The 23,184-nt window shown below is 35.0% G+C and overlaps 1 long non-coding RNA gene across 1 annotated transcript; it reads left to right on the forward strand.

The window, feature by feature from the left end:
- The first annotated feature begins 12,014 nt into the window (after positions 1–12,014).
- On the forward strand, positions 12,015–20,789 carry LOC126959621 (uncharacterized). The gene is made up of 2 exons (XR_007727583.1): positions 12,015–12,147; positions 20,569–20,789. It is a non-coding gene; the product is annotated as an uncharacterized LOC126959621 (long non-coding RNA).
- Positions 20,790–23,184: the final 2,395 nt, after the last annotated feature.

Below are 23,184 nucleotides of genomic sequence, written 5' to 3' on the forward strand. Positions count from 1 at the left end.
GAATACATTTCATGAAAAATCCAGAAACTAGTTAGGGTATGAAACAAGTTGTATCAAAGCTGGTAGAAAAATTCACAATACCTCCTTTCCATAATTCGTACCCTTGAAACAGCATCATACCGTCAAGAGAAATCTCATAGATCCTAGCTTCAGTCTGTATTGGAAAAGACTTATATTACACATTCAGTGTTCAAACTTTTCTGGAGTCTTGCCAAAGGACTGGCTTCTGTGTCCCTGATCTTGTAGCACTGATGAGACCCAGCATACCCTACATGTCTGGGGATCACTGAGAATAAAGATGGGAGTTTGAAATAGATGCATGTAGTTGTCATAGCTCCTCCTTTGACTCAACACAGAGATAGAAGAAATAAAACTCAGTTCTCAGTTTCTCTCTAGGGAGGGAATTAGTTGGACCACATATCCAACATTTCAACTATCCTGTCTCTGTCCAAGGGACTGGCTTTTATCTTGCCTGTCTCATATCAATAATGAGAGCCAGTATACTCTAGACTTCCGGTAGTCGCTAGGGACAAATATAGTATTTTAGATTAGCGGGAAAGTTTGAGCGGTTTGGGGAATCTCTCAATGGGCTAATTGATGATGATATTCTGTATGAAGCCAGTTTGTAAAGACAAGGAGAGGTGGCTGTTTGTTTTACATGTGCAGTTACCTACACAAAGAGTGAAGAAAAGTGAAGAAAGAGAGACACATTTCCAAAACAAAGGAATAAAATAAATCTCAAGAAATAGAATCAAATTAAACAGACATATGATTCACCTGACAGTGAATTCAAATTAATTGTCCGTTAAATCTACTTTAGCCTAAACCTATCTCCTTACATATTTAAGTTCAGCTTAAATACTTTTCTGTACATTATCAACTATAACAAGTGGATGTGTAAGCCAGCCATAGCTCACACCTATGCCACTCCCTGAGTTTTGGTCAATCAAATGCTGCCAATTCTTCAAATTATGTTCAAATATGGCAAATGCCAAGCTGTAACCAATCCAGTTGTTGCTGTACCTCACTTGCATTTTCTATATGTCACTTTCCTTTTGCTATCCATAAACCTTCTTCCACCATATGACTATGCTGGAGTCTTTCTGAATCTGCTGTGATTCTGCAAGCAGCCACATTTACAAATGGTTTATTGCTCAATTAAAGTCCTTTAAATTTAATTCAGCTGAAGTTTTTCTTTTAACAGATGGTGTCATAAGTGGGATTCAGGGTAGAGCTTTAACTACCCCCCAGCAGTGCTGAGTAAACAAGCAAGGTACCAGCAATGACACACTTGTGTCCACTGATCTCTAAAGAGCAGCTGGAGATTGTAGGTAAGTTCTCTGTCAGATTTAGGAGATCCATAAATTTGTGTTTTAAACTCTCCAAGTTTCTTTGAGCATATTTCTGAAGCAAACTGGGTTTTGAAGTTGTGACAGAAGTTCGACTGTGTCCAGGATTGAATTTGATCTGGTAATTCACTGGCTTAGATCCAGTTAGAGGCCTTTTACATCTGACTGGGTTAGAAAGAAACTGGCAGTAAGTGGTAATATTGCAGGGGTTGTAAAATGTGGTTATTAAAAATTGACAAGGATCTTTGCATTTACCTCTTTGTTTCATTTTTTTTCTGCATGCTTAGGCAGGAAAAAAAAATCATTGGCTAAGTTAATCAAGGGAACCTGAGAGCAAAGCATTGGCTCTAGATAAAAATTGAATTCTTAATTACTGAAGAACTTATTTCTTTCTGGCTTACACATGCATAAGTGTTAGGCCTGGGAAGCAACAAATGTTACAGAAATGGCAAGACCATACTAAAGATAACTTACAGTGAAACATTCCAAATGAACAACACACTGAAGTTCATTTAAAACAATGAGGGCTCCCAAATTAGTCTCATCTAGAAATGTCTATTGATATGCAGAAGCTACTAAAAAGATTTCCATATTTTCATTTAAAGCACATACACTTTGCTCTGGCCAGAATGGATAATATTATAATTCAGGTTTTTCGTGCAGCTGGTTGGGTGGCAACTTGCAAAATTAAGAGGATTTTGCCTATGGTTCTCTGATTTTCCTTTGTAATGCAGCTTGGTCCCTGGAGCTATGGTGTGGCAAGCAGTGTTGCTCAGGGAAGGGGAACCCAGAAAGCTGGCATGTTAGCAAAAGGGTAAGAATTTCTTACCAGTCAGACTTCTGGCCTCTCTCTCTCTGTGCAAACCAGTTGAATAAGTGGTAAAAATTACTATTTATATTCCCTGTAAAGTTTTGATTAATGGAAAAAAAAAGGGGCTTAAGAGGCTAATCTTGAGCTGTAGCCAATCTTATGGTGTGATTTTTTTTTTTTTTTTTTTGTATGGTTCTATAATAAAGAGGAGTACTTTAGAATAGAACACAAGTTTAGGACCCCATAAGCCCTACTGTTTAAGCTAGCCCAACAGATTGGTCAGTTACAAACTTTGCTGAAGATATGTGAAGAAAAATAAATAAAATAAAAATAAAATAAAATAAACTGTATGAGGTCTTCATCTTGTTTTATGTCCTTGGAAGCCTGACATGTTAAACATATGGCAGTACTTTCATTTGGTCTCCATCATTTTACAGTGGTGGCCCAGGTTCAATCCTGGCTTAGGGAATGAGTACTTTCTGGTTGAGATCTGTGTAACCTTTACCATTTGCGGATTCTCTCCCCCTCCATGAACAACTTCTAGCTTCTCTTCTTAAATCTACCTTTCTCATTTACTTTTAAGATTCTAGATTTTGCCAAAAAACTGCTTATCATCTCTTTGAAAATGCCTTATACACTCATGATTAAGTCATAATCTTAGTTCAGGTTTGTTGGTTTCACTTGTGAGGTTATTTTAGTAAAGTTTAAAAGCCAGAAATATTAGCCACTTGATGTTGCTAAAGTCAGGTAATAACAGATTTAAAAAGGGTATTTTAGAGAGTGCTATGGTTAAAAGTCAGCTGAATTAAAAGCAGATATTCAAGCTCTAATAGCCAGAAACTCCTTGAGAAAAACAGAGGAGGCACCAAAGACCCCATTTTGAGAAAAAAATTCTTGTTTTCCTATTGAAACTTCAGGAATAAGAGGTGGATATATCCATTTCAAAATCTAAAATTAAATATACCTTCAGGGATGGAAAATGGCAGTTATGGGGCAGTACTCAGCTCTTTGCACAGTTAGATCAGAGAAGCATGCTCTTAGTTATCTGGAAAGTATAGCAACATCCTCACCTCCCCCACTAGGAAATAAGACTAACATGGCGGATAGGAGCACAATGGGCTATTGGTTTGGGGTTGCCATGCAATAAAAGGCATGGTAAAATCATTGCACTGTCTTCTCCCATAGCATTCACCTCTTTTTTTGGGGATCTAAGATCTGACATAAAAAGGAACCCTTAGTTTTGGAGATCTGTTATTGCTTTCCAGGTGTGCCTGTTTATTAAGCCCTAGAAACTGCATGTTTTTCTATCCCTCTTTCTCCAAGGACTCCACCCTAAAGTCAGTAATCCAATTAAGAAACTTAAAAACTGGCAAATAAAAAATTCTACAACTACTGGATCTTCTTCTGTCTGTCTATGCAGTTATACATGTGTTGTGTGTGTGATGATTATATAAAAGAGCTCTAATTCATTGTCTTGGGGAAAAATAAACACTTAGAATATTTTGAAAGAAACATGAAAACTATTGCTTTTTAGTTCACATGACTTTAGTAATCTTTAGGAAATAAAAAGTTTTAAAGATTATTGGGAAAAATAAAAACATTTGGTCATAGTTAGGTCAGATATTAGGTTTGCTAAATGCTTTAAGGCCATGTTGGCTTTTGAAAATTTTTCAACTTGACTACTTTACAGATATGTAAGTCCTGAGGATATGTAGATTTACCTGTGCCCCTAGCTATGCTGAAAAGAGACCTTATCTCTCTGTTTCTCTCTGGTACCCTGGGGTTCACACTTAGTACATAATTAAAATGAGTTACCAAAATTAAAAACTGCTAAGAGTTACTATTCTCACTTGTAATTCAGACAATTTAAAAAAAAAACAAAAACAAAAACAAAAAAACAGTTTTACTTCAAAGGTTTGTAAGAAAAGTAAAACGTATTTTTAGTAAAAGATTATAAGAAGGCATGGCCTATGTTTACACCAGTACCTTGCTGTTTTGTTGACTATGGCCTTATAGTATAGTTTGAAGTCTAGTAATGTAATGCTTCAAGATTTGTTCTTTTTGCTTAGTTTTGCTTTGGCTATGCAGGCTCTTTTTTAGTTTCATATACATTTTAGAATTGTTGTTTCTAGTTCTGTAGAAAATGATGGCGGTGTTTTGATGGAAATTGCATTGAATTTGTAGGATGCTTTTGGCAGTATGGTCATTTTCACAATATTGATTCTACCATCCATGAGCATGAGATGTGTTTCCATTTGTTTGTGTCATCTATGTTTTCTTTCGGCAGTGTTTTGTAGTCTTCCTTGTAGAGGTCTTTCACCTTTTTGGTTAGGTATATTCCTAAGGTTTTTGTTATTGTCATTGTTGTTTGCAGCTATTGTAAAAGGGGTGAAGGTTTTTTATTTTATTCTCAGCTTGGTCACTGTGGTGTATAACAAAGCCACTGATTTTTGTACATTTTGTATCCTGAAACTTTTCTGAATTCATTTATTAGTTATAGGAGCTTTTTTGGATGAGTCTTTAGGGTTTTCTACGTATACAATAATATCATCAGCAAACAGCAATCGTTTGACTTCCTTTTTATGGAGATGGATGCCCTTTATTTTTTTCTCTTGTCTGATTGCTCTGGCTAGGACTTCAGCTACTATATTGTGATATATAGAAGTGATGAGAGTGGGCATTCCTATCTTGTTTCAGTTTTCAGAGGGAATGCTTTTAACTTTTCCCTGTTTGGTACTACGTTGGCTGGGGGTTTGTCATAGATGTATTTATTAGATGGAGGTAGGTCCCTTTTGTGCCAATTTTGCTGAGAGTTTTAATCATAAGGGGATGTTGCATTTTGTCAAATGCATTTTCTGTGTCTATTGAGATGATCATGTGATTTTTGTTTTTAATTCTGTTTATGTGGTGTATGACATTTATTAACTTGTGTATGTTAAACCATCCCTGCATCCCTGGCACATAGACAAATGGAAGAGAACAGAAAACCCAGAAATAAACCCAAATACTTATAGCCAAATGATCTTTGACAAAGCAAGTAAAAACATAGAGTGGGGAAAGGACACTGTATTCAACAAATAGTGCTGGGATAATTGGTAAGCCACATGTAGGAGAATGAAACTAGATCTTCATCTCTCACCTTATACAAAAATGAATTCAAGATGGATTAAGGATTTAAATATAAGATTTGACTCTATAAAAATTCTAGAAGATAACATTGAATAAACATTGGCTTCTAGACATTGGCTTAGGCAAAGACTTCATGACCAAGAAATCAAAAACAAATAAAACAAAAAGATAAATAGGTGGGACTTAATTAAACTAATAAGCTTCTGAAAAGTGAAAGGAATGGTTAGCAGAGTAAACAGACAACTGCTAGAGTGGGAGAAAGTCTTCACAATCTATACATTCAACAAAGGACTCATATGCAGAATCTACAAGGACCTCAAACAAATTAGCAAGAAAAAAAATAAACAATCCCATCCAAAAGTGGGCTAAGGACATGAATAGATAATTCTCAAAAGAAGATGTACTGCTGATAAAGACATACTTGAGACTGGGCAATTTACAAAAGATAAAGATTTATTGGGCTTACAGTTCCATATGGCTGAGGAGGCCTCACGATCATGAGAGAAGGTGAAAGGCAAGGAGGAGCAAGTCATAGCTTACATGGATGGCAGCAGGCAAAGGGAGAACTTTTGAAGGGAACTCCCATTTTTAAAACCATTAGATCTTGTGAGACATATTCACTATCATGAGAACAGCACAGGAAAGACCCACCTCCATAATTCAATCACCTCCCACTGGGTTCCTTCCACAACATGTGGGAATTGCGGGAGTTACAATTCAGAATGAGATTTGGGTAGAACACAGCCAAACCATAACATTCTGCCCTTGGCCCCTCCCAAATCTCATGTCCTCACATTTCAAAATCATCATGCCTTCCCAACAGTCCCCCAAAGTCTTAGCTCATTTCAGCAGTAACTCTGAAGTCCACAGTCCAATGTCTTATCAGAGACAAGGCAAGTACTTTCCACCTATGAGCCTGTAAAATCAAAAGCAAGTTAGTTACTTCCTAGATACAATGGGGATACAGGCATTGGGTCAATATAGCCATTCCAAATGGAAGAAATTGGCCAAAACAAAGGGGCTACACAGACCATGCCACTCCAAAATCCAGCAGGTCATTCAAATCTTAAAGCTCCAAAATGATCTCCTTTGAGTCCAAGTCTCACATAGGGGTCAGGTTAATGCAAGTGGTGGGTTCCCATTGTCTTGGGCAGCTCTGCCCCTACAGCTCTGCAGGGTACAGTCCCCCTCCTGGATGCTTTCACAGGCTAGTGTGGAGAGTCTGTGGCTTTTTCAGGCACACAGTGCAAGCTGTAGGTGGACCTACCATTCTGGGGTCTGGAGGATGGTGGACCCCTTCTCACAACTCCATGGGTGGTACTCCAGTAGGGACTCTGTGTGGGAGCTCCAACCCCACATTTCCCTTCTGCATTGCTCTAGCAGAGGTTCTCCATGAAGGCCCCAGCTCTGCAGTAAACTTCTGCCTGGGCATCCAGGCATTTCCATACATCTTCTGAAATCCAGGTGGAGGTTTCCAAACCCCTTTTCTTAACTTCTGTGCACTTGTAATCTCAACACCATGTGGAAGCTGCCAAGGCTTGGGGCTTCCACAATCTGAAGACATGCCCAAGCTGTACGATGGCTCTTTTCAGCCACAGCTGACAGCTGGGGCACAGGGCACCAAGTCCCTAGTCTGCACACAGCGTAGGGTCCCTTGACCTGACCCACGAAAATATGTTTTCTTTCTAGGCCTTCAGGCCTGTGATGGAAAGAACTACCATGAAGATCTCTGACATGCCCTGGAGACATTTTCCACATTGTCTTGAGGATTAACATTTGGCTCTTCATTACTTATGCAAGTTTCTGCAGCCAGCTTGAATTTCCCCTCAGAAAATGGGATTTTCTTTCCTATTGTATTGTCAGGCTGAACACTTTTTAAACTCTTGTGCTCTACTTCTCTTATGAAACTGAATGCCTTTAACAGTACCCAAGTCACCTCTTGAATGCTTTGCTGCTTAGAAATTTCTTCCACCAGTTACCCTAAATTATTTCCCTGAAGTTCAAAGTTACACAAATCTCTAGGGCAGGGTCAAAATGCCACCAGTCTCTTTGCTAAAACATAACAAGAGTCACTTTGTTCCAGTTCCCAACAAGTTCCTCATCTCCATCTGAGACCACCTCAGTCTGGACCTTATTGTTCATATCACTATCCACACTTTTGTCAAAGCCATTCTCTAAGAAGAGAATCAAAGTCAAAGTCTCCAGGAAGTTCCAAATTTTCCCACATTTTCCTGTCTTCTTCTGAGCCCTCCAGACTGTTCCAACCTCTGACTGTTACCTAGTTCCAAAGTCACTTTCACATTTTCAGGTATCTTTTCAGCAACACTTCACTCCCAGTACCGATTTATTATATAAGTCTGTTTTTGCCCTGCTGATAAAGACATACTCAAGACCCCACAATTTCCAAAATAAAAAATTTATCAAATTTATAATTTGATGTCCTAGAGAGGCCTCACAATCATGGTGGAAGGTGAAAGGCAAGGAGGAATAAGTCACATCTTACATGGATAATGGCAGGCAAAGAGAGAGCTTGTGCAGGGAACTCTCAGTTTTTTATATTTTATTATTATTATTTTTTATGAGACAGAGTCTTGCTCTGTCGCCCAGGCTGAAATGCAGTGGTGCCATCTCGGCTCACTGGAAGCTCCGCCTCCCAGGTTCATGCCATTCTCCTGCCTCAGCCTCCCGAGTACCTGGAACTACACGTGCCCGCCACCATGCCAGGCGAGTTTTTTGTGTTTTTATTAGAGACGGGATTTCACCATTATAGCCAGGGGAACACGCAGTTTAAAACCATCAGATTGGCTGGGTGCGGTGTCTCACATCTCTAATCCAAGCACTTTGGGAGGAAGAGGCGGACGGATCACGAGGTCAGGAGATCAAGACCATCCTTGCTAATATGGTGAAACCCCTTCTCTACTAAAAATACAAAAAAAATTAGCCAGGCATGGTGGCGGGCACCTGTAATCTCAGTTATTCATGAGGCTGAGGCAGGAGAATGGTGTGAACCCAGGAGGCAGAACTTGCAGTGAGCCGAGATTGCACCACTGCACTCCAGCCTAGGTGACAGAGCAAGACTCCTTCTCAAAAAATAAAAATAAAAAAAAAATAATAAAAATAAAAATAAAAATAACCTATCAGATCTTGTGAGGCATATTCACTATAATGAAAACAGCACAGGAAACACCCAGTCCCATAATTCAATTACCTCCTAGTGGGTTCCTACCACAACACATGGGAATTGTGGGAGTTACAATTCAAGATGCGATTTCGGTGGGGACATAGCAAAACCATATCAGAAGATATACAAATGACCAAAAAACATGTGAAAGAAATGCTCAACATCACTAATGATGAAAGAAATGAAAATCAAAAGCGTGATGCAATACCACCTTACTCCTGCAAGAATGGCCATAATCAAAAAATAATAGATATTGGCATGTATGCACTGAAAAGGGAACATTTCTACACCGCTAGTGTGAATGTAAGCTAGTACAATCATTATGAAAACCAGGTTGGGTGTGGTGGCTCATGCCCTTAATTCCAGCACTTTGGGAGGCCGAGGCAGGCAGATCAAGAGGTCAGGAGTTCGAGACCAGACTTGCCAACAAGGTGAAAACCCATCTCTACTAAAAAATACAAAAATTACCTGGGCGTGGTGGTGGGCACCTGTAATTTCAGCTACTCAGGAAGCTGAGGCAGGATAATTGTTTTAACCCGGGAGGCAGAGATTGCAGTGAGCTGATATTGCGCTACTGCACTCCAGCCCAGGAAACAGGGCGAGAAATAAAGAAAGAAAGAAAAGAAAGAAAAGAGAGAAAGAAAGATAGAGAGAAAGAGAGAAATAGAGACAGAGAAAGAAAGAACGAACTAAAAGTAGAACAACCAGTTTTAGAAATTCCACTACGGCATATTTACCCAGAGAAAAAGAAGTCATTCTATGAAAAAGATACTTGTACATGCATGTTTATAGCAGCACAGTTTTCATTTGCAAAAATATGGAACCAGCCTACATGTCCATCAATCCACGAGTGGATAAAGAAATTGTGGTGTATATCTAAGACAGAATACTACTCAGCCATAAAAAGGAAATAATTAATAGCATTTGCAGCAACCTGGATGGAACTGGAGACTATTATTTAAGTGAAGTAGCTTAGGGATGGAAATCCAAACATTGTATGCTCTCACTCATAAGTAGGAGCTAAGCTATGAGGATGCAAAGGCAGAAGAATGATACAATTGACCTTGGGGACTGGGGGGGAAAGGTGGAATGCACGTGAGGAATAAAAGACTACAAATTGGCTTCAGTATAGATTGTTTGGGTGAGGAGTGCACCAAAATTTGATAAATCACCACTAGAGAACTTACTCATGTAATCAAATACCACCTGTTCTCCAAAAACCTATGAAAACTAAAAAAAAAAAAAAAAAAAAATTCAAAAGGAAGCCATGGGCATAAAAATTGTTTTTTAAGAATTGTTTTAAACTAGATAAGATAAAGCTAAAAGTTTAAACAAGTTGTGAAATGTTTGTAAAAAATTAATCTTGTAGAAGAAATTCTTTGTGTGAACATAGTATCTAAATTTAAAAGGGTATTTTTCTGTTTTTCCATAAATTGAACGTTGGAAAGAAAGCACAATAAGGTTTTGTTAAAGAACTGATTGGCTCTTTAATAAAATTTGTAAAGGGTATAAAAGGTTTATGAGAATCTCACCTTAGGGTCAAACTGATTAAGAGTGAATCAATTTTTCTATGAGGTTTTATTAAAACTTGCAGTTTACATTAATAGCAGACTAATGCAAGGGTGAAATTTGGCTTTCTCTCTTGAACAAGATTTTCATGTAATATTAAAAGATAATGAAAGATTTTTGTTTGCCTTTTGAATAAAATGCAGGGAAAAATGGGGGAAAGACAAGAGATAAATTGTTTACAAAGCTAAGTCCTTCCTCTATCAACAAATAAAGGTTTTTGCGTTTTTACAATTTTTGAGTTGGCATTTTGGCTAAATGAATGACTTATGCAAATAGAACCTGGAATTCTACTTCATAATATCAAGTGTTATAAAATTTTAACATATTTGATAAACTTCCCAAAATTAAATTTCAGCTTCAAAATTACATTTTCTGATCTTTACCTTTTAGATGCTACAGGGGGCCCAGGAAGCATCCAAAAGAGAGGTAAACAGCATCATCTGACATATGAAGTTACATGGGAAGCATTGTCAAAATAAAAAAGAAATAGGCTGGGCATGGTGGCTCATGCCTGTAATCCCAGCACTTTGGGAGGCCAAGGTGTTAAGATCACGAGGTGAGGAGATCGAGACCATCCTGACTAACACTGTGAAACCCCTTCTCTACGAAAAATACAAAAAAAATATTAGCCGGGCGTGGTGGCAGGCGCCTGTAGTCCCAGCTACTCAGGAGGCTGAGGCAGGAGAATGGCGTGCACATGGGAAGCGGAGCTTGCAGTGAGCCGAGATCGCACCACTGCACTCCAGCATGGGTGACAGAGCAAGACTCTGTCTCAAAAAAAAAAAAAAAAAAAAAAAAAAAGAAAAGAAAAAGAAATTATGTTTAACATTCTTTAGGTTATATTTTAGTGTATGTCATCAATATGTTCCAAAATTGTATGGGATTTCTAAAATTCTAATATGTTGAAGTATATGCTCTCAATCATTATGATGGTTATTAAGTTACTGTAAACCAGAGTAAAAATTAAATTTTCTTGTCAATTGTGTTCTTAACTATGGCTATTTAAAGTCATTTCCACAGTTATAAAGCTAATTCACTTTCTGAAAACTTCACACAGGTGGAAAAATCCTAGAATATGGTTTAATTCAGTAGCTTCATGAAAGTATGGAAATGACCCTGAAAAGCACTCTTGAATACAGGTTTCTGGTAACTCGAGAATCATATTATTAGGGCTAGGTAAGAATTCCTGGAACTTTAATAAAAAAGACTGACTGGGTTATAAAATTGCTAACTCAAGTAGAACAAAAATTAATTGAATACCAAGAAAATACTTTGCCAGATTTCCATGCCAAATCAGCCAATACTGAAATTGTTTAGATATACAATCTGAATGAACTCCACAGCCTAAGTCAAATTACCTATGAAAACTCATCAATTTACAGTGCTATTCCCCTAAATTGGAAAAACAGCTGGTATTCAATAGGGCATAAGTCCAATGTTAAGTGTGGACTCATGGAGAACCAGGACGGCCACCTTGTCCTTCCTGAGTCCTTAAAGCTTTTGTTGAAAGTTCCACATTGCAAAACTCATCTTGGAACCGATAAAATGATGTAAATTAAATATACTGGTGTGGCAACATGTATTGCTAAAATAGTTTATGACCAATGTTCAGTTGTCACTAAACATTGCCAAAATGCGTATTTTGACAAACGACAAACCTGTAATTCTGGGAAAACAATAAAAACTTCAAGTACATTTGTCTACCTAATGGGCCATTTAAATATTTGTAGAGGGATTTCATTCAATTTTCATTTTCACTGCATTATTTTTTCAGTCATATAAAAGCTTTCCCATGCAAGAGGGCTGATGTTATAACACTAAATTATTATGCCACAGTGTATGTTCACCAGGTAAAGAAAACTTTTTATGATTTACTGAGGATAATCAACCCCTTCACAATCTAGAACCCGAAGATTGGATCTTCTAAGAACATCAGAGAAAGAATCTAGAACCTAAAGATTGGATCTTCTGAGAACATCCGAGAAAGATGGACCTTGCTATCCACACTGCAACAAAACTTTGTGATCTTGAACCTTAGGTTCATGATCTCACAAATGAAAAGACTCCCTCCACACTCTTGGAACTGTACACCAACTGAAACCCTTAAGGTAAAGTTAAGCAGGAAAATTTCTCCCCAGAAGAAAATGGCATTCTAGATGTAAACAGCTTTTCTCAAGATCACAGATCAAGACTTCTCTACTATCATAAGACTCTTATCTTTCAGTATTTTTCCCTCATGTATGCCTCTCTGAACAATAGAAATGAAAAAGTGGTCTGTTGTGTGCAATAAAGGGGTATACATTTTTTCATAAAGAATTTTGCAGCCAGCCTTAAACATGGAGAACTTTAAACTTTGATAGATAAAGATGAAAGCCTAATGTAGGTAAGAATATTAATGGTTCATATGTTGCCTCATAATCAGTCAGAAACACAACACTGGTTCACGCCTCTTAACCTACATCATGGATTAAAGAGTACATTGCTAGAAGGCCTTCACTTTTCTAGAAGGCCATCATTTGCTATGTCCTTTTTCCATAGTTCGGAGTAAAAGAAGCAATGATTGGAAATGTATCCCTCATGATAGGCTCTATAGCAGATTTTACTGTAAAAGCTATACTTAAACAACAGACTTTAAATCCTCTTGTAAATATTTTGCTAAATAGTAGAATTGCTCTAGATTACTTACTGGCTAAACAAAAATATCTGTGTAGCTGCTGGCACTTATGTCCTCCAGAGAAAACATCGGATATTATAGAGATACAGTTGTAGGGGATTAACAAAAAGACCACTTCGTTAAGCAAGTCAACTCTTTATCTAGTTTGTTCTTTGATGTATTTATTTGAGATGGTTTGGTTTATGGAGACCTTGGGTAAGTAGCATACTCTAACCTCTTGGTATTATCCTTCTGATAGTCATAATAATAGTCTCCCTGGTGTGCTGATTCTCTCAAAGGTTTTAAATGTTTGAATGCAGATATCTGTAGAATGTTAAACGGTCTTTCTTCAACTGGAATGACAAGAACTGAAAGAAATGTGTGACATGAGGACACTATAACCTATTAATGAGGTGCTGAGACTGGAAACCCAAAATGATGGTAACTGAGAGTGGCGCTAAGGCCCTAAATTTTGGTCATGCTCTCATCTAAGTGAGAACATGACCAAAAAGGGGGAATTTTTAGAACAAAATTATGAGAGGCCATTGTTTGGACTGAGCTCACACACTAAGCTCCAACAGACCAAACCACACTCAAATGAAGTTGCTCATGCTAAATGTGACATAATCAAACTAAGACTTTATGGAAATACATAGATCCTAGAAGAGACTAGGTTTTCTTTTTCTTCTGTAATCAGGACATTTCAGCATAGAGATACCCTCTAGTTAGTCTTTGTTCCCTCCGTGCAAAACCCATTGTTCTACTGTTTCCCAGTGGGTTTCAAGATAAAGCACATTTAAGATTACAGTAATGATATGGATGTTTTATGTTTTGGTAAATCTTTCAAAATTGAGAAAATGGGCAAACGTGGGGAACTGTTAAATCTAGTTTAGCTTAAAGCTGGCTTCTTATGTAATTAAGTTCAGCCTAAAGGTTTTACTGTACATTATAAACTGTAACAAGTAGAGGTGTAAACCAACCCTAGTCCACAACTGTGCGAGTCATTGAGTTTTGGCCAATCAAATGTAGCCAACGCTTCAAAACATGCTCAAATAAGGCAAATGCTGAGCTGAAAAGAATCCAGTTGTTTCTATACCTCACTTGTGTTTCCTGTATGTCACTTTTCTTTTGCTGTCCATAAATCTTCTACCACGTGGCTGTGCTGGAGTCTCTCTGAAATTGCTGTGATTCTGGGGGCTGCCTGATTTGCAAATTGTGCATTGCTCAATTAAACTTATTTAAATTTAATTCAGCTGATTTTTTTTTTTTAACACATCATAAAGATTCTCAATCAGGTGAGGTCAAGAGAACAATATGTTAACAAAGTTAAAATTTCAATATGGAGCTTAAATCTATCAAAAAGTACAAAATGGAAATCTTCTGAAAAATATAATAGCTGGACTAAAAAGATTATACAGGAGTTCAACAGCAGATTAGATCAAACAGAAAATGGATTAGTGGGCTTGAATTCAAATCATTAGAAATTATCCACTTAAAGGAGAAAACAAGAAAAAAATTAAAAAGTGTGAAGAAAACTTAACTTATCAGACACCATGAAGTAGACCAACATATTTACTATGAACATCTGAGAAGGAGGAGATAAAAGGGGGTATTAAGATTATTCAAGAAATAATGTCTGATAACTACCCAACACAGAAAAAAAGTTGGATATCAAAATACAGGGAACTCGATGGATCCCAAATAAGATGAACTCCCTAAAATTTATACTAAGCCATATTTTAATCAAGTTATCAGAAGTCAAAGTAAAAGCCAATTTTGAAAACAGCTGAGAAAAGCAACTTGGCACTTACAAAGCAAAATTCATAATACTATTAGTGGATTTCTCAGCAGAATTTACAGGTCAGAGGGAGTGAGATGAGATATTCAAAGTCCTGAAATTAAAAACAAGCAAGCAAGCAAATAAACACCTAAGAATACTATACCAAAAAAAAAAAAAAAAAAACTCTCCAAAAGTCAAGGAGAGGTACATACTTTTGAAGACAAACAAAAGCTGTGGGAGTTCAATTTGAAATGATGCTAAGTAGCAATACAAAAGCATATAAAATTATAAAATTCACTAGTAAAGAGAAACATATAGATAAGTGCAGTATGTTATAACACATGATGGTAGGGGTTTAAATAACTTTTAATTTTAAAACTATAACTATTTAAAGTACGTAAACAGACACAAAATTTGAAAAGTTCTAAATCGTCACAGAAAACTAATGTTTTATTTAGTCACTTCAAAAGTAATAACATAGTAAAAGTATAGGTTAATGACATGTGATTGGGGTTATTATCAGCTTAAAATAGACTATTAAAAACATTTTAGGCTAACATTATGGTAACTACAAAAAATTCCTAGAGTTTAAAAAAGACAAAGAAAAAAGAATAAAACTTTATGACCATTAAAAATTAAAAAAATCAGGAAAGACGACAGCAAGTGAGAAAGAGAGGACCACAATAACTACAAGACAGAAAATAATTATCAAAATTGCAATAATGAGATTCCACCTATCAACAATTGCTTTAAATTTAAATGAATAAAACTCAGCACTCAAAAGACTTAATGCAGCTCAAAGCGTAGAAAATCAAATCAAACTATAGGCTTTCTAGAAGAGATTCACTTTAGCTTTAAGGACACAGATAGGGAGAAAGTTAAGGAATGGAGTTAGATACTCCATGAAAATAATAACCAAAACAGAGCAGGAAGAGATATACTTTTATTTCTCAAATTAGGAATTAACTCAAAAATTATAACAAAAGACAAAGAAAGTCATTCTTTGATTAAAAATGATGAAAGATACGATGAAAGTTTCAGTTCAACAGGAACATAAAACAATTATAAGCATATATGGACTAAACATCAGAGCACCAAAACATATAAAGCCATCATCTGCAAAACTTGAGGGAGAGTTAGACAGCAATGTAATAATAGTAGGAGACTTCAACATTCCACTTTCATTAATGGATAGAATATTCAGTCATAATATCCATGAGAAAACTGGATTTAAACAATATTATCAACCAAGTGAACTTAAAAAAATTTCTACAAACATTCCATGCAACAACATATTCTTCTGAAGTGCACATAAACCTGTCTTAATTTGTAGGTCATAAAACAAGTCTTAACACATTAAAAAAATTAAAACCAGTCAAAGTATTATTATTGATCACAAGGTGTTAAAACTAGAAATCAATGGCAGAAGCAGAGTGGGAAAATTTACAAATATGTGGAAAACACAAACAACAACCACTATGTCAAAGAAGAAATTCATAAGGTAATTAGAAATTACACTGAGATAAACAAAAATAAAAACACATTACATACTGTACTTAAGATAAAGCAAAGCAGTACTAAGAGACAAGTTTACTACGACAACACCACCATTAAAAAAGAGGAAAGATCACAAGTACATAACTTCATACCTCAAGAAGATAGAAAAGAAGAACAAGATAAGCCCAAAGTTAGCAAAAGGAAGGACATAACAGATTGAGCAGAAATAAATAAAACAGAAAATAGAAAACAAATCTAAAAAAATGGAACTAAGAGTTGACTTTTTGAAAAGATAAAGCCAACAAACTTTTAGCTGAAGTGATGAACAGAGAGAAGACTTCAATAAATAAAATCAGAAATGAAAGAGGAAGTGATACAAGCGTGATGACACAGAAAGGAAACAGATCAAAAGAGATTACTATAATTAATTATGGATAACTTAGAAGATATGGATAAATTCCTAGCATCATAAGACCTACCAAGACTGAATCATAAAAAAGTAGAAAATCAGAAATGACCTATAACTAATAACGGGATTTAATCAATCATCCAAACCTCCCAACAAAGAAAACTTTAGAACTAAATGGCTTCATGCAAGGTTAGTTCATCACAAAAATCAAATAATATGATTTATCATATTAACAGGATTATGAATAAAATGATCATGAGTTTTTAAATGATCGTATTTATGAAAGGATAAACACGACCATCTCAATAGGTAGAGAAAAGGCATTTGACAAAACTTAACACTTTTTCATAATAAAAACTGTCAGCAAACTAGGTATAAAAGGACATTAACTCAACAAAATAAAGGCCATAAATGAAAAGTCCACAACTAACATTATACTAATTAGTGAAAAACTGAAAGGTTTTTCTCTATTATCCAAAATAAGGCAAAGATGCCCATTATCATCACTTATATTAAAGATGGTACTCAAAGCCTTAGACAGAGCAATTAGTCAAGAAAGAAAAATAGAAGACATCCAAATCAGAAAGAAAGGAATAAAATTGTCTCATCTTTGTGTACATCTTGTATATCAAGAAAACCCAACATAAGCCCCTACACACACACAGTTGTTGGAAGTAAAAAACAAATTGAGTAAAGTTGCAGGATGTAAAAGCAACAAATAAAATCACTTTTATTATTATACACTATTAATGAACTATCTAAAAATAAAATTTTAAAAAATCTTATTTATACCATAAAAAAATTAGGAATAAGTTAACCAAGGAAGTGAAAGACTTGTACACTAAAACTACAAAACATTGATGACAAAAATGTAAAAGACATAATAAAAGCAAACACATACCATGTTCATAGCTTGGAAGAATTAATTTTGTTAAAATGAACAATGCTAGAGTCATTACCCTTCCTGATTTAAAATCATATTACAAAGCTATCATAATCAAAACAGTATGATACTAGCATAAAAACAGACATGTAGAGCAAAGGAACAGAATGGACAGCTCAGAAATTAACCTGTGCAAATAGGGTCAACTCATTGATTACACAATGAGGAAAGGGTGGTCTATTGTATAAGTGGTGTGGGGAAAACTATACATTCATATAAATATAGGGAATTGTATCATCATATTATACCATATAAAAACCAACTCCAATGATTAGACTTAAATATAAGAACTGAAACCATAAAACTCATAGAAGGAGACTTAGAGGAAAAAGCTTTGACATTTGTACCTGCAATGATTTTTTGAATATGACTAAAACCATAGGCAACAAAAGCTGAAAAATTGACAGGCGGGACCACATGAAACTGAAAAACTTTTGTGAAGCAAAAAAAAAAAAAAAAAAAAAAAAACAAAAAAAGCAATTAGGGCAAAAAGACACTCTGTGAAAAAGAAAATATTTGCAAATCAGTATCTGATAAGGCATTGATATTCAAAACATGCCTGCAATGCAATATCACTTAAAGAAAACTTCACTTAAAAATAACTTCATTAGAATATGGGATAGGACTTATTTAAATATTTCTCCAAACATAATATACAAATGATCAACAGGTAGACATAAAGGTACTCAGCATATCTAATCATCAGGAAAATGCAAATCCACAATTTGATACGAAAACATACTTTGTTGGATGGCTATTATATAAAACAAAACAAAAAGATAACAAGTGTTTTTGAGACTAAAGATAAAAGAGGATCCTAGTGCACCATTGGTGGGAATGTAAGTTGCTACTGTCATTACGAAAATCAGTGTACAGGTTACCTTTAAAAATTAAAAATAGCAATCACACCTCTGGATCTATTTTCAAGGAAGTTGAAATTAGGATCTCAAAGAGATATCTGTATTCCGATGTAGAATTCAGCATTATTCCCAATAATCAAGTTATGTAAAGTACCTAAATTTCCTTCAGTGGTTGAATGAATAAAGAAATTGTGGCATATGCCTACAATGGAACATTATTCAGCCTTAAAAATAAAAAAATAAAAATAACAAAAACATTTGTGACAACATGGATAGAGATGAAGGGCATCATGTTAAGAGAAATAAACCAGACACAGAAAGACAACTATTGTATGATTTCATTTTTATGTAGAATCGAAAATATTTAACTAATAGAAATTATAGAATGCTAGTTGCCAAGGATTGGTGAGAGACAGAATAGAGAAGTGATTATTAAAAGATACAAACTTCAAGCTATGCAAGATGAATAAATTCTGATATCCACTATATAGCACAGTACCTGTAGCTAACAGTACTCTAGTGTATACTTGAAATTGCTGGTCGGGTGCAGTGGCTCACGCCTGCAATCCCAGTACTTTGGGAGGTCGAGGCGGGCGGATCACGAGGTCAGGAGATTGAGACCATTCTGGCTAACATGGTGAAACCCCGTCTCTACTAAAAAAAAAAAAAAATACACAAAATTAGTTGGGTGTGGGGGTGGGCACCTGTAGTCCCAGTTACTCTGGAGGCTGAGGCAGGAGAATGGCTAGAACCTGGGAGAATGGCTAGAACCTGCTAGAATGGCGGAGCTTGCAGTTAGTCGAGATTGCGCCAATATACTCCCTCTGAGCAACAGAGTGAGACTCCGCCTGAAAGAAAGAAAGAAAGAAAGAAAGAAAGAAAGAAAGAAAGAAAGAAAGAAAGAAAGAAAGAAAGAAAGAAAGAAAGAAAGAAAGAAAGAAAGAAAGAAAGAAAGAAAGAAAGAAAGAGAAAGAGAAATTACTTAGAGGATAGACCCTATGCTAAGTGATTTTACTGAAAAAAAAAAAAAAAAAAGGAAGAGAATAAAAAAACATAAAATAAAACAAAACAATAATAGTAAAGGAGGCAGGAGGAAACTTTGGGAGGTGATAGACATGTATATGACCATGATGGTGATGATGATTTCATGGTTCTATTTATCCCCAAATTCATCAAGAAATATTCATCAAATATGTAGAGCTTTTCACTTGTCAATCATATCTAAAAATTTTTGATATTTCTAACATTGTAATAACCATGCTTATTCCATGCTAAGAACACAATATTTAATTATTTCAATCCCCCTGTGAACTAGGGGTTCTGTCTATTTTACAGATTAAAAAAGTTAGGCACAATGCCCAAACTGGTGAAGGTGGCAATTTGAACTCGGGTAGTCTGACTTCTGAGAGACAGATTTAAACTATTTCATACATTACTACACACACTGTAACTAAGTTATGCCCTTAATTGTAGGCCAAAATTCCAAAATAAGATAAAAAAATGAAAAGGTAAACAATTATAAAAGGAGAGTGAGGTAACATTTTCAGCAGGATTCTAAATTTATTTATCCATTCATTGATTGTTTTTAGTCTGATTTAAGGAAGAAGATTCCCTGATTAAATAGGCTAGGAATAGTAAGAATAAAGAAAGTAGACAAAGGTTTACCTCTCTTTCTATAATCTATCTTGCATTCTCCTAAAGGAACCTTAAGGAAAAGAAATTTATTCTCTGGTTTAAAGCAAGTTTTTATTACCTCTCTCCCCTTCTCCTGAAATCCAGGATGAAGAAAGCAGTTTTTGTAGTTTGTGTCTTGACCACAGGCTTTTTTCATCACCCTTAGAAAAGAAGACTGCAATGACAGGTTCAATAAAACAGAAACCAGAAGATCGGGTTCAAATACTCTCATGAGAATAAAATTTAATCTCTTCACTCCTTTTTCTCATACAGAAAATGGACATGTTTGTACTTACTTTTCAAAACTATTATGAAAATTAAATAAAAAAACATATTTAAAGCACTCTGCACAGAATTGTTGCTCAACGTTGTTAAGAATAGAGTTTTATTTGCTTTGTCCTCTCCCTACTATAGAATCTCTTAAATTTTGCTTGCGTTCTAGACCCAGAGCTGCCACATACTAGTTTTGTGTCATACAGCACATTTTAAGATCTCAGTCACCTCTTATTTATTTTATCTATGAAATTTGGAACAAAAATATTGGCCTTGCTTGCCTTAAGTCATATTTCTTTTTCTTTCTTTCTTTCTTTCTTTCTTTCTTTCTTTCTTTCTTTCTTTCTCTTTTTCTTTCTTTCTTTCTTTCTTTTTTCTTTCTTTCTTTTTCTTTCTTTCTTTCTTTCTTTCTTTCTTTCTTTCTTTTTTTTTTCTTTCAGATCAAAAGAAACTGCGTCTGTGGAGTTGAAGAAGAAATCAATTTTTCAGCCATAAATGAGCATGCTAATAAAGACTTTGGAATTTTTATTTATGGGAAAATGCTTTACATGCATTCTCATTGAGGCATATGAGATTTTTAAGTTTAATTTTTTTCTTGCTCCTGCCTCAAACCCACCAAAGACTTCTCATTGACGTTAGAATGAAGATTAAGCTCTGTAACAGAAACGTGTGGTCCCTGCTGATGTCTTGATCCTCATCTGAAACTCTACTCTTTCTCGAAAACAGTCATCTTCTTTCAGTGTTTTTTGTATGCTATTAAGTTCCTTCCAATTTCAAATTCTTTGCTTATGCTAAGAATCTCTTTCTTTTTCCTCTTCTTTTCCTGGTCTTCAAATCTCACCTTGAAAGTCACTTCCTCTAGAAAGAATTCTCTATCCTCCCCCACAGTCCTCTCTCCACTTAGATCAATTGCCATGTCATCCACACTCGATTCTTATTCATTACATTGTCTTTCATAGTATTTGTTTCTATTAAATTTAAATCCTTATTTGTATAATTACATGTTAATGTATATTCTCTTGAAAGGCTATAAGTCTTTTTCACTACTGTATCTTTAGTCTCAGGTACAGACATGGAACATATGATTTGCTCAATTTGTATGTAATGAATGAATAAAGAAGGACATTTTTACAAATGATAAAGGTAAGAACTGGAGAAATTAGGTAATGCACCAAAACTCAAACAGATCACCTGTGGCAAAGCCAGCTTCTGCGTCTGAGTTTATCTGATGCTAAGGTTTCTACTAAATATTTTATTTTTTGATTGTGAGAATAATTGATTTCTTGGACAAGTTTAATGTTGGTATTATTGAGACAAGTATAAAATAGAGAACCTCACAGTCTGACAAAAGTGAAGCTATACCTGCATGATTGCACTGTTGAGAATTCACTATGGCCTAGACAAAGGGTAGGTATAGCCACTGTTACATGTAACTTACCTCTTTGCAGAACTGTTTTGAAATCATTTCAGATCAAAAGTTGGCTACATATCTATATAGATAAACCAAATATCTTATTAATTGAGTAAAAGGTGCACTCTTGACAAAATTAAGGGAGAACAAATAATAAGTTGAAATATTAATTTCCTAATTTTCAAAGAGAAATAAGCAAAGTTAAACATATTGAGGGAGAAAAGCAGTTTTCTATAAATATATATTTATGTTTTATGTGATTTGGTAAGAAATCATGCCTAGAAATATACAATTTCAGCATAGTGTTTATTTCTATGTTGGTAAGATTTTTTCTGTCTTTTCTTTTGTGACAAGTATTTGAAATTTCTTAAATAACAGATGTGAGTAGCTGGATTATTTATATTTTATACCTTTTGTATTTTGATATATCACAAATAAAAATAATAATCAAAAGGCATGAGACTAGTGAACTCAATATGATAATAGGACAGACAAATCTATTAGGAGTGCCAAATTACAGCTTAAAATATTTCTTTTAAAAAAGTAGTTGAATGTTTGCCATTTCATTTCAGTAGTCACTGGTTTCAAATATCCTTCTCTATTGTCAACTGGAATAAACTACATGTCTTAATTCAATCTATAAAATGGGGCTAAAGTTAGCTATTTTGAATTATTGGATCCATATAACTCAACACAGATTTAGTTTAGTATTATGAAAGCAGGTAAGAAATAGGGAGATTCTGATAGGCAAAGAAAAATGGAGTTTTTTTATTCCTGCATTCTTCATTTGGATTTTCCAGTGTATTTGAAATTGTGAAGATTATTTTCTTTCCTAAACAATAAATGTCTACAAAAATGATAAGACAAGAATATAAGAAAACTCAAATGAATCTCTCTGTAGATTAAAATACTATAAAAAGACAGAAACACATATCTGTAAATGGCTCCTATTAAGTGATTCTCACACACACACACACACACACACACACACACACACACAATATTTGGTTTCTATATTCAGAAGGAAAAATAACTAGTAGTTTTGTCTAGTGCTTTTGCTTTAAAGTGATCACTTTTTAAGATGCAAAGCTCTAGCATCCAATTGCCTATAAATTTAAGGTATACATCTTTGATATTTGTATCAGACTAAAATATGAAACAAAAAGTTTGTGGGGGATTGACTGAGTTCATTATAATTTACATTAAATTTGAGACAATTGGTTTTCTGTAGTAGAATGATTAGATTTTATTTGAAATGCTATCACTTTCATTTTTGGGCTTTGACTTTTTATAAAATTGAAGAAGCAGCACATTTGAATTTTAAATAATGATCATAAATTACATATAATAGTTACTAAAAATCTACAACCTACATATTTAACGTTTCAAAAGTGTACTAGCAATGAGAACATTTGCATAATTGAAACACATTGATCTGAATTTAATCCCTATTCTCTCTAGAACATAATAATTCTATTCCATAGAGACAGAGCAGGAAGAAATATTTTCTCCATCATTATATTGGTATGGAATATAACTTTCAAAGTGGCATTGATCATTCAATATACATTTATTGCAGAAGAAGTTTTTAAAAGAAACAATCATGTATCAGCATACAGAGAATTTTACTAAATTCTTAGCTGTA

The sequence above is a fragment of the Macaca thibetana genome, chromosome 7, assembly GCF_024542745.1.
Source record: "Macaca thibetana thibetana isolate TM-01 chromosome 7, ASM2454274v1, whole genome shotgun sequence".
NCBI classification, from domain to species: Eukaryota; Metazoa; Chordata; class Mammalia; order Primates; family Cercopithecidae; genus Macaca; species Macaca thibetana.